Genomic DNA, 12,031 nt, shown 5'->3' on the forward strand with positions numbered 1-12,031 from the left:
TTAGTTAAACGTACAACACCAATTGTATTCTATAAATTTAGCATAAACCTAAACGATCATGGAACAATTAGCTAAATGATCGTTTAGTATTCTCTAAACAATCGCTTAATAAAACCTAAACGATCGCTTAATATTAACAAAATAAAGAACAGTACTAAGCGGCTACGGTTTTTTTTATATATATATATTTTTCACAATAAATTTAATGATAACATAGCTATTTACAGGAGATGGCACCCTAGAATGTTTAAAGACAAAATTGTACAACCCTAGGATGATAACATAACATAGTTATTTTGTCTTTTCTTCTTATGTATTAAATATTTTGCCAATTAATGAACAACATACATAAACTGGGCATATTTATGTCATAAACCATTTGACGATTGCAAACCAAACGACCAACCTCCTTTTTCATAGCAAACGAGTGACCCACGACTTTCTTCCACCTCAGTTTCCACCATTATTTTGGAGATACGACAAAAATGATTATGATATTTAAAAGTTATTTTTTTAAAAGAAAAATTAGATATGCAATTCTTTAAAAAAAACAAAATTAATATAATTTTAAAGATTTTATCTAAAATAGAAGCTATATTTTGTTATACTGTATTTTAGAAGCTAGAGATTATCTCTCAAATGGCATTTTGGGTATACTCCTAAAACCTTAGACGTGAAGATGGCGTGAGGTGCCATAATTATGAAAAATATTATACTAAGGTCACATTCATCAAATCGTAATGAAAATCGGTATAATTATAATAAATTTTTATTGATTGATCAATTATAATGAGTTTGAATCGCAAATATAATTAGATTGATTTTGATCGTATTTACTTAAAATTATGAATTTTTTCAAATGGTAACAGTAATGGTAGTAGTAATGGTATTTTCAACTATAATTGTAATAACAATGATAGCCATAATGGTAACTATAACGATAACGGTAATGATAAGAAATTCTCAGATACAATCGGATCGAGTACTCTTTATTCATCAATCAAATTGTCTTATTTCACTACAGATTTAGATGTGGGACTCATATGTCAATACAAATATATAACACAAGTAAACAATATAAAAAATAATCAAATGGGATCTACTTTTTTTTTTATCCGTTTTTAATGAACATGATCTAAATGAAGGGTCCAAATTCCCTAAAAAAATTACTGTAGTGTTTTACACATTTTTTTCACCAAACATTACACGTGTATACCTAAAAGAAAAACTACACACTACCTTACTTTTCACTCACGAACGAACAGAAGAGAAATTGAAAAAGTTGTTTATTGACTTTAGGGGTATTCAAAAAAATCAAAGACCCGAAAAATCGAGCAACCCAATCCAACCCAGCTAATTTAGGTTGGTTAAAAAAAATTGGTTTGGTTTGGGTTTTTTTTTAATGAACCCGAATAGGTTGGTTCATAGGAAAACCGTTCGGTTCGAATTTTCACCGACCTAGAGACTAGACGATCGCTTAACAAGTCCAAACGATCATTTACAAAATACTATACGATCGTTGAGCGCGATCGCTGAGCTCCACTACACGATCGCTAAGTAACAAAATGCTATACGATCGCCTACCCAATTCTAGACAATCGCCTACCAAATGCTACACGATCACTGGGCTCGGCTACAACGAACGTTGAGCTCAGCTAAACGATCGCTTAGCTCTGCTACACGAACGCTGAGTAACAAAATGTTATACGATCACCTACCCAATGCTATACGATTGCCTACCCAATGCTATACGATCACCTACCAAATGCTATGCGATCGCTGAGCTTGGCTACACGATCCTGAGTAACAAAATGTTTATACGATCACCTACCCAATGTTATACGATTGCCTACCAAATGCTACATGATCGGTGCTCGGCTACACGATCGCTGAGTAACAAAAATGCTATACGATCGCCTACCCAGTGTTATACGATCGCCTACCAAATGTTATATGGTCACTAAGCTCGGCTACACGATCGCTGAGTAACACTAGACGATCGCCCACGAAGACCCCGCGATCGCTTGCCTGGAACTACCAAATGCTATATGATTCGCCTACTAAATTGGAGGCCTATCAAATATCTGAAATATTTCTTCAATCTCCTCTTTGTTTAAGGGAACCAATGGAACCAAATCAACCCAACCCATTTTTTTTGGATTGGTTTGGTTTGGGTTCATAATTGAATTAGTTTGGGTTAGAAAAATACACAAACCGAAGCATAGGGTTGAATCTAAAATATCCCTAAACTCAACCCAACCCCACCCACGAACACCCCTAATTGACTTCATAAAATGTGAAATGCATAATACAAAGGAGGAGATGAAAAGATTGAAATATTGTCAGAAATAGAATCCTCACGTTTTTTTATTTTTCAAAACTAAGAACTTTTTTTAAATTCATTAAAATAGTTTTTTCAGATTTAGTTAGAAAATTAATCTTTTTTCCTCTTATCAATTGTTTTGAATTTTCTCGGTGTTGTGCACTATTATGTAATATTTACAAATTTGATATCAAAGTTTATCTAATTTTTCAAATCTTTTGCCCAAATATCAAATTTTGTAAAAACATTAACTAAGATTTGGAAAATATAAAGAATCTCAGTGCTATCTCGGGCAAGATTAACATTGATATTCTATATATTTGGATTTTCTGGGTAAAATCTTAGATACAATAACACCGAAATTCTTTATATTTTCCAAATCTTACTCAATTTTCACAAAATTTGATCTTTTCTAAAATTTAAAAATCACAATGCAATCATCTAAAGTCCATTGAAAAAAATCATTTTGATAATTGATAAATCCGGAGGAATTTCTAGTACTATGGTAGTATAGAAAATTTTTCATACTACCCCCATTTATTGCTTGCCACAAGAGTGGCATTTAAAAATAATGTGGGATCCACAAAATAAATAATAAATTAATAAATCATTTACTGACGTGTCAAATGATGAATATGGATAGTATGTACTATGTTAGTACTAGATTTTTTCCGATAACTCTATTTTGAAATTTGAAAATTCAGATAATTATGGAAACATAAATTGTGTGAAAATTTTGAAAAATTACGTAAGATTTGATCAAATTAGAGAAAATTTGAAAAGATATAAGATTTGGTATAAGATTTGAAAAGATTAAATAATATTTGAAAAAATTAGTGGAATTTCACTTTAAATACTACTTGAGATTTCACAAGAGAAAACCCAAAACAATTAATAGGAGGAAAAATAGCTAATTTTTTAACTGAATCTCAATGATGAATCTCAATCGAGATTGAATGAGAAAAACTAGTTGACTTTTAAAAAAAAAACTAGTTGAGTTTTCAAAAAGTATGGTAGTTTTGAAAAGTGAAACTTAGAATATGTTATTTCTTATAATTTTCCAAAAAACTTTTGTTTTAGTTCTTCAATGGTGCAAAGCAAGTTGATGCTACGTCCACTTTAGTAAAGGGAGCCTCCATTTTATTCCGATCAACTTCTTGGATTGAAAACTAGAAAGGAAAATTGTCCGAAGTAATCTCTTCAAATTTTCATGTTAAACTAGCATGTTTTTTGTTCAACTAGTTTTTTCTGTCCATCTCAAGCAAGATCGGTCATTGAAATTCAGTTAAAAAATCAATTTTTTTCTAACTTATCGATTGATTTAGACCTTCTTGGTACATCTCGGTCATTATCCATCTACATTCATCTAATTTTTTTAAAATATTATGTAATCTTTCTAAATCTTATACCAAATGATCTTATACATTTTCAAATATTCTAGTAGTTAACTTATCTTTACCAAATATTATAATGTAATTTTTTAAAAATATTTAGTTCATTTTATGTTTCCACAATTATATGAATTTTCAAAATTTCAAATGAATTTACCAATTATACAAATGAATCTCAAGTGATTACATTTTTATTTTAAAATTTTTGGGAAAGATTAAATTTTGCAAAATTAAAAAGCTAAGATATGAAAAATATATAAAATCTCAATACTAATCTCGAGTAGATTAACATCGTGATTTTATATATTTGAGCTTTCTCGGTACATTCTCGAACAAATTAACACCGAGATTCTATATAATCTCTCACATTTTACTTAATCTTTTGCAAGATTGATTTTTCTCAAATTTTAAAAATCACAAGTTGATCAATTAAAAACCATTTGGATATTTGAACATTCAATAACCGTGAAACATAAATTGAGCTAAAGATTTGAAAAGTTACGTAAATTTTTTATATAATATTTGGCTGAATTTGTAGAAAATCTTAAAATATATAAGATTTGGTATAAGATTTTGGAAGATTATATTATATTTGAAAAAATTAACCGAATCTCGATGTGTAATGGTCGGGATGTACTGAGAAAGCCCAAATTAATCGATAAGTTAAAAAAAATTAATTTTTTTAAAGTAAATCTTGATGGTCAATCTCAATTTAGATAGATCAAGAAAAACTATTCTAACAAGTTTTAGAAAAAGATGGTAGTTTTGAAAAGCGAAAACTTGAAGACGCTATTTCTCACTCTAGATGAGTTTTTCACAATCACTCTTTTAGCTATTTGTTGGGCTTGATGGGCTAGAAAGAATAATTTCTTATTGAAACAAAGTTATTTGGGCTTTAGTTGAAAGCCTGGCCCGAATTAAAACAAAACCACTGATGGAATTTGATCTAAAACAAAACCGTGTGCTAAAAGCACAATCCTCGTGAAGATTGTTCTTCACCCTACACTTTGATGGTTACGATTCACCTCAAGCACTCAGGGAATTGAAGACACTTTAATGACTAACCCTATTCTTTTCTTTCTTGCAGAAGAAAACGAGAGAGAAAAAGGGAAAAACAAGAGGGAGATGCTGCCGAGATTCGTCTAGACGATGAAGGTGCTGCCGAGTTTTGTCTAGACGATGGAGGTGCTGAGGTAAACGATCAGAAGATAAAGAAGATAAAGGAAGAGGAAGAACACCAAGAATTTTTACGTGGTTCGGCCAAAGGGAGTCTACATCCATGGAGAAGCTGATGATTTCTTGATCGTGGAGCTACAACAAGAATTACAAGTTGAGTATTTTTAGCTATATCAATCTCTCAATCTTCTTTCCACTCATGTATGTACAAGAAGTTTACAGATGTATTTAAAGACAACTTGTAACTAATTTTTTAACAACCTTTGAAGTTGTTTTTCATAGCTTGTAATAAAAAACTCCACCTTGAAAGAAAACTTCAAGTTGTTTCTTCAGCTTCTTTGTACTGAATCTCTTCTTCTTTTAACCTTTGTCTCTCAGCTCAAACCCTATAATATCAAGCCATTTTTGAAGTTTGAACTGAGTGACAGTCTTTGTCAACATGTCGGAGGCATTCTCTGAGGTATGAACTTTCAACACTTCTATTTGCTGTCCTTCAATCTGTTCTCGAATGAAATGGTATTTTACATCTATATGCTTTGTTCTGTTATAATACTGTAGATGCTTTGATAAATGTATGGTACTCTAATTATCGCAAAATATTTTTACTGTATTCTGTTTGATCTTAAAATCACTTAGGAGACCCTTTAGCCATAAACCCTTTTTTACTGCATCTGAGAGAGCAATAAACTCTGCCTCAGTAGTAGAAAGGGCTATTACTTATTGCAATGTAGCCTTTCAGCTTAGAACACACCTTCCATATAGGAAGATATAACCTGATAAAGATCTTCGTCTAGGTCTCCAACATAGTCAGAGTCAACATACCCAATTAGTGGTTCTCTGTCTGATAGTTGTTGATACATTAGTTTAGCACTTGTAGTGCCTTTAAGGTACCTCATTATCCACTTAGTTGCCTCCCAGTGCCTCTTACCTGAATTAGCCATATATCTACTTACCAAACTAGTAGCATAAGCAATATCCGGCCTTGTAGACACCATTAGATACATTAGGCTTCCCATAACTTGGGAATAGGGAATAGTTGACATTACCTTCAGATGTTCAATGTCAGATTCTTTAGGTGAATTCTTTGCTGAAAGTTTGAAATGATTAGCAATAGGAGTACAAACTGATTTAGCCTCTGTCATATGATATTTCTTAAGCAATTTCTGAAAATATTGTGACTGATCAATGCTGAGAATGTTTTATTTTCTGTTTCTGATTATATTAATGCCTAGTATTCTTTTTGCATGGCCCATGTCTTTCATTTCAAATTCTGACTTGAGTAGATCTTTGACTTTATTTAATTCTTGCATAGTTGTTCCTGATAATAGCATATCATCCACATAGTGTAACAAATAGATAGGATGAATGTAGGTGTCAGTGTTTCAGCTATCATAGGAACTCTTATTAAAGCCATTCTTTTGCATAAAGTCACTGAATCTTCTGTTCCAGCACCTAGGTGACTGTTTAAGGCCATAGATAGACCTTTTAAGTAGGCAAACATGGTCTTCTTTCCCTCTGACCTCATACCCCTTAGGTTGGCTCATGTAGATAACTTCTTCTAGAAAACCATGTAGAAAAGTTGTTTTAACATCAAGTTGCTCTAGCTCTAGATCATTTTGAGCCACAATAGACAGTAAGAGTCTGATAGAAGTTTTCTTGACCACTGGAGACTCATTGAAATCAACACCTAGTCTTTGAGTAAATCCCTTAGCTACCAACCTAGCTTTATATCTAGGTCCTTGATTATTAGGGAATCCCTCCTTCAATTTGTACACCCATTTGGATGCAATTGGTTTGTAACCTTTGGGCAAAAGTGTCAACTCCCAAGTGTTATTTTTTACTAGTGAATCAACTTCTTCATTCATTTCTTCTATCCACAACTTAGCTTTAGCTTTAGGACAACTCACTGCTTCTTCAAAAGTTGAGGGTTCTGCTTCATTATATAGATCTGAAGTATTTAGAGCTAAGTAGTCATCATATCTTGAAGGTGGCACAATAATTCTTCTTTGTCTATCTCTAGCTAGGTTGTACCCCCTAAAATCTGGTTCTTCTTACTCTGGATCAGAAATAACATCTTCTACTTCTTCTTCAAGATGAGGTAGTTGATCAAAAAGTGATTCTGAGCTTGAAGGATCAGAGCTAGGGTTGAGAACTTGCTCCACCTCAATTGTATCATTATTCCTTTGAGGTACTGTAACATTAGATGTAGATCCTTGCATAAACATCTCAGCCTCCCTGAAAATAACATCTCTACTTGTAATACATCTCTTCTCTGCCACATTCTAAATCCCTTTACTCCTTCTGTGAAACCTAACAACATACATTTTATATCTCGGGCATCTAATTTTCCCTTGTTCTGATGGACAAATCCAATGCAACCAAACACCCTTAGATTATTTAGGCTTGGAGGTTATTTGGTCCACCTTTCTTCAAGAGTTAAAAGATTAAGAGATGCATGAGGGAATCTGTTTAGGGTATAGACAATATAAGATGCTGCCTCAACCCAAAATTTCTCAGGGAGAATTATATCTGACAGTAGGCTTCTTACTCTTTCCATAATAGTTTTATTCAATCTCTTTGCCACCCCATTTTACTGAAGTGTATACCTAACAATCTTGTGTCTAGTAATACCCTGTTGTCTACAAAAAATATTAAAATCTTCTGCACAGAACTCAAGCCCATTGTCAGTTCTTAGACATTTAATTTGATTGTTAGATATTTTTTCAACCATAGTCTTCCATTCTTTGAACTTATCAAACACTAAGTCTTTAGATTTAAGGAAATGTATCCAACATTTTCTAGAATAATCATCCACAAAGGTTAAGAAGTACATGGCTCCACTCAAGAATTGGAAAGGTGAGGGACCCCATAGGTCCGAATGCACATAATCAAGGATGGCCTTGGTTGTATGCTGAGCCATTACAAAACTCTGCCTTGTAGCCTTGCCTATCACACAGTGTTCACAGAAGGATAGGCTTTGATGAATTCCCTTAATAGAATTCCTTGTTTAGCAAGAGCTTGTAGACCTTTGGCACTAATGTGTGAGAGTTTTTTGTGCCAAAGATCTCCTTCAGTAGGCTGCTTCTGAATTATAACCAAAGCTGAATGCATTTTCTGAACTCCTTGAACAATATAGACACCATTTATCTTAACCCCTCTGAGAATAGGCTTGTTGTTCTTCAAAAATTTACAGTAGCCTTCCTTTCCTCTGTATTCACAACCAATCGAATCAAGCATGCCTAGTGAAATCTTCAAGTTTGAGTGATACATCTTCAAGTTCGAGTGATACAGAACCAATACGAACCACTGAACATGAGTTATTATTATCTATGTAAACTGAGCCTCCATCCAATTCTCTATAAGTGCTGACCAGTCTTTGTGGGGTGTCATGTGAAAAGAACACCTTGAGTCTAGAACCCAATCTAGGTTCTTATTAGATTCTTCATATGCCTTTAAATTTGATGTAACTAGGGCATCTGAATAGAAGTAAGAATCCTCACAAACTGAAGCTTCACCTGATTGATTTTGTTGGACTTTCTGTTGAGGCTGTGATTGCTTGTTCTTCTGCTCATTTTTCCATTTCAATGTTCTACAATTCTTGATTAGATGTTCTAACTTTTTGCAATATTTACATCTAATCTTGGTTTTTTCTTTGCCCTCTTTTGTTGAGTTTTGCTTCCCCTTTTTCTTATTTTTTTTTTAGACTTTCCCTTGACAAATAAACCCTCAGCACTGGGCTTATCTTCCTTGCTGGTTAGAAGCTCCATCTCTCTGATTTTAGGGGCTGAAATGATAATATCAGTAGTTAGAGAGTCTCTATCATACTTTAGGGCAGCCTTGACATCCTTATAGGAATTCGGAAGTGAGTTTAGAAATACAAAGACTTCATTATCTACCCCAATCTCTTCTCCTTGAGTCTTGAATTTAGTAGTAATTCTTTTAAAGTCATCTAAGTTTCCTGTCAAGGATTTCAAAGAACTCATTTTGAGGGTGAAAAACCTTTCCCTTAGGAAAATCTTGTTGGGAAGATTCTTTGTCTCATAGAGCTCATTCAGCTTACTCCACATCTTGAATGTTGTTTCTTGGTCGATCACTTGTCTTAAAAACCTGTCTGACAAATTAAGAACAAGTGTGCCATGAGTAATTAACTCAATGTTTTCCTTTTCTTCTTTTGTTGCAATAGTAGGTAGCTTGGCTGGATCTTCAAGGGCTTTATGAACCCTTTGTTGCCCTAAAATGGGTTTGAACTTGGCTTTCCACAAGCTAATGTCTTCTTTCTCATCAAACTTTTCAATATCATATCTTGCTACTACCATTTCTCTGTCTGAAAGCTCCAAGATTTTGTTTCTTTAGAATCTTTGACTAATCTTGAAGTTTTCATGTAGGCTCTAATACCACTTGTTGGGCTTGATGGGCTTGAAAGAACAATTGCTAATTGAAACAAAGTTATTTGGGCTTTAGTTGACAGCCTGGCCCTAATTAAAACCAAAATCACTAATGAAATTTGATCTAAAACAAAACCGTGTGCTAAAAGCACAATCTTCGTGAAGATTGATCTTTACCATACACTTTGATGGTTACGATTCACCTCAAGCACTCAGGGAATTGAAAACATTTTAATGACCAACCCTATTCTTTTCTTTCTTGTAGAAGAAAACGAGAGAGAAAAGAGGAAAAAACCAGAGGGAGATGCTGCCGAGATTCGTTTAGACAATGGAGGTGCTGCCGATTTTCATCTAGACAATGGAGGTGCTAAGGTAAACGATCAGAAGATAAAGAAGATAAAGGAAGAGGAAACACACCAATAATTTTTACATGGTCTGGCCAAAGGGAGCCTACATCCACGAAGAAGCTGATGATTTCTTGATCGGGGAGCTACAACAAGAATTACAAGATGAGTATTTTTAGCTATCTCGATCTCTCAATCTTTTTTCCACTCATGTATGTACAAGAAGTTTACAGATGTATTTAAAGACAGCTTGTAACTAATTTTCTAACAACCGTTTGAGTTGTTTTTCATAGCTTGTAATAACACTATTTCTACTCTTTCATCTAGCTTTTATAATGAGTGAGAGGTTTAAAATAATAAAAGAAATTATATGTTGCAACAGGTTTCACAAAGGTTAAGAGTAACCGGTTTCAACAATCTCCACCTTGAAAGCAACTAGAATTTTATGACTCCCATGCTAAAGTCTTGTTCATCCTTTTTTAGGTAAGTCAAAGCCGATTAGTTCTAGAAATTTAAACAATTTGAGATGAAGAATAGACTTTATCAACATGTTTGTAGCATTATCTGAGGTATGAACCTTTAAGACTTCAATCTTACCATTTTCGATTTATTCTATGATAAACTTTTTAGTACAATAAAATGATATTTTACATCAATATGTTTATGAAAGAACTGAATCCCAATGCAGAAGCGTTTTATCGGTTTTATTTTTGAATTTGGGAGAAAATATTTTTTTCCAGAATTAAAAAAATAGATTAAGCATGTTGTGGAAAAACAAAGTATAGAGACAAGAAATTAACCTTTGAAGAACAGTCTTCTGAACTTCTCTTGGTCTTAATGAATTTCACAACACGAACTGATGCGAACAAGACACCACCAATAGAATCTTCTTTACTATTCTCTTGGACAAAGAGGTTTGTGAGAACCTTGAGAAAGAAAAGGGAATGCCATTGAGAGGAAGGTGAGAGGTTTCTTTTGTTTCTATAAAAATGCAGAGTACCACCCATTCAGATCTCATCCCAATATCTCCTTTCCCTACTCCACTCCCTTGCAACTGCAACAATAGAGGTATTTAATTAGATCAAAATTAATTAATTAATTAATCATTAATTATCTTATGTATTAATTAAATCTTATTTAAGGTATATATGAATCACATTCTATATATATTCTCTCATAACCTATAATTGTTTGGGAAATTTTGATAAACTTTTATTAACGTTTATCAGTGATAGACTTATATCATTATACTATCAATGATAGACTTCTATCAGTTTTTATCATTGGTAGACAATGATAGACTTCTATCAATCTCTATTAATAGTAGATTTCTATCAGTTTCAATCACTATTAGTATTCTATCAACATCTATCAATAGTGATAGAATTGTTAGAATTCTATCAGCATCTATCAATGATAGACACTGATAAAATTCTATCAGTATCTATTAGTGATAAACTTGTATCAGTTTCTATCACTGATAGTATTAATGATAGACGACTATCAATTTCTACAGCTAATAGACCCTTATAGACTTCAATCAGTCTCTATCAAAGAAGATTAAATTTTACTACACTTAATAATTTATTTCATTAAATGAAAAACATTAATTCATTATCCTCATATCATATCAATTATATCATATATTAATTAAATTATATATGATATAATTGATATGATGTATTAGATACATTAATTGGAGGAATTAATATAATATGATTTATATAAAATACAATAACATAGACAAAGAACTATGGTTTGTATGTTTCATATGATGAAATATTAAAAAAAATAGGTTATAAATATAATATGATAAGTTGGTTATCATTTATATTTATAATAATATTAATTATTGGATAATTAATTCTTTTTCTTTAATAACCAATAGAGTGAGAGGTTATTGGAAGTTATGGTAACTGTGAGATAAAAGGAAAATCGTTTCCCAAAATTTAGTAGTTGATTCATTTGGAAGTAGATCTCACATAAAAGTCTATCGAGTAAAAGCGTTATACTAAACGATAACATAGAGAGTCTAAACGATCGAGTTCCGAGTTTACTATACGATAGTTACTCGATACTCGTTGCTCGACGATCGAGTAGCAAAGTTTGTACAATAGGCTTCTTCTTACTAAACGATCGAGTATCTAGTCTATACGATAGACTCCATCCATCTCCCACTTACTCGATCGTCTTCCTCCTTCATTCCTTTATCCAAAGTCACACAGAGTCCACAACTCTTGGATTCTCACACTGAGAATACCAAGGTAACTCTTGTGGTGGTATTCTAATTCCCTTCGAGGTTTGAGGATCGAGTTGGACTCGATAGTGATCGAGGATTCTTCAGTTCATGTTGATGGCTGTTTTGATTGTTGCGTTCGAGTACTTCGTTGGACGCATTGGAGATTGATCGAG

Source organism: Benincasa hispida, chromosome 5 (genome assembly GCF_009727055.1).
Source record: "Benincasa hispida cultivar B227 chromosome 5, ASM972705v1, whole genome shotgun sequence".
NCBI lineage: Eukaryota > Viridiplantae > Streptophyta > Magnoliopsida > Cucurbitales > Cucurbitaceae > Benincasa > Benincasa hispida.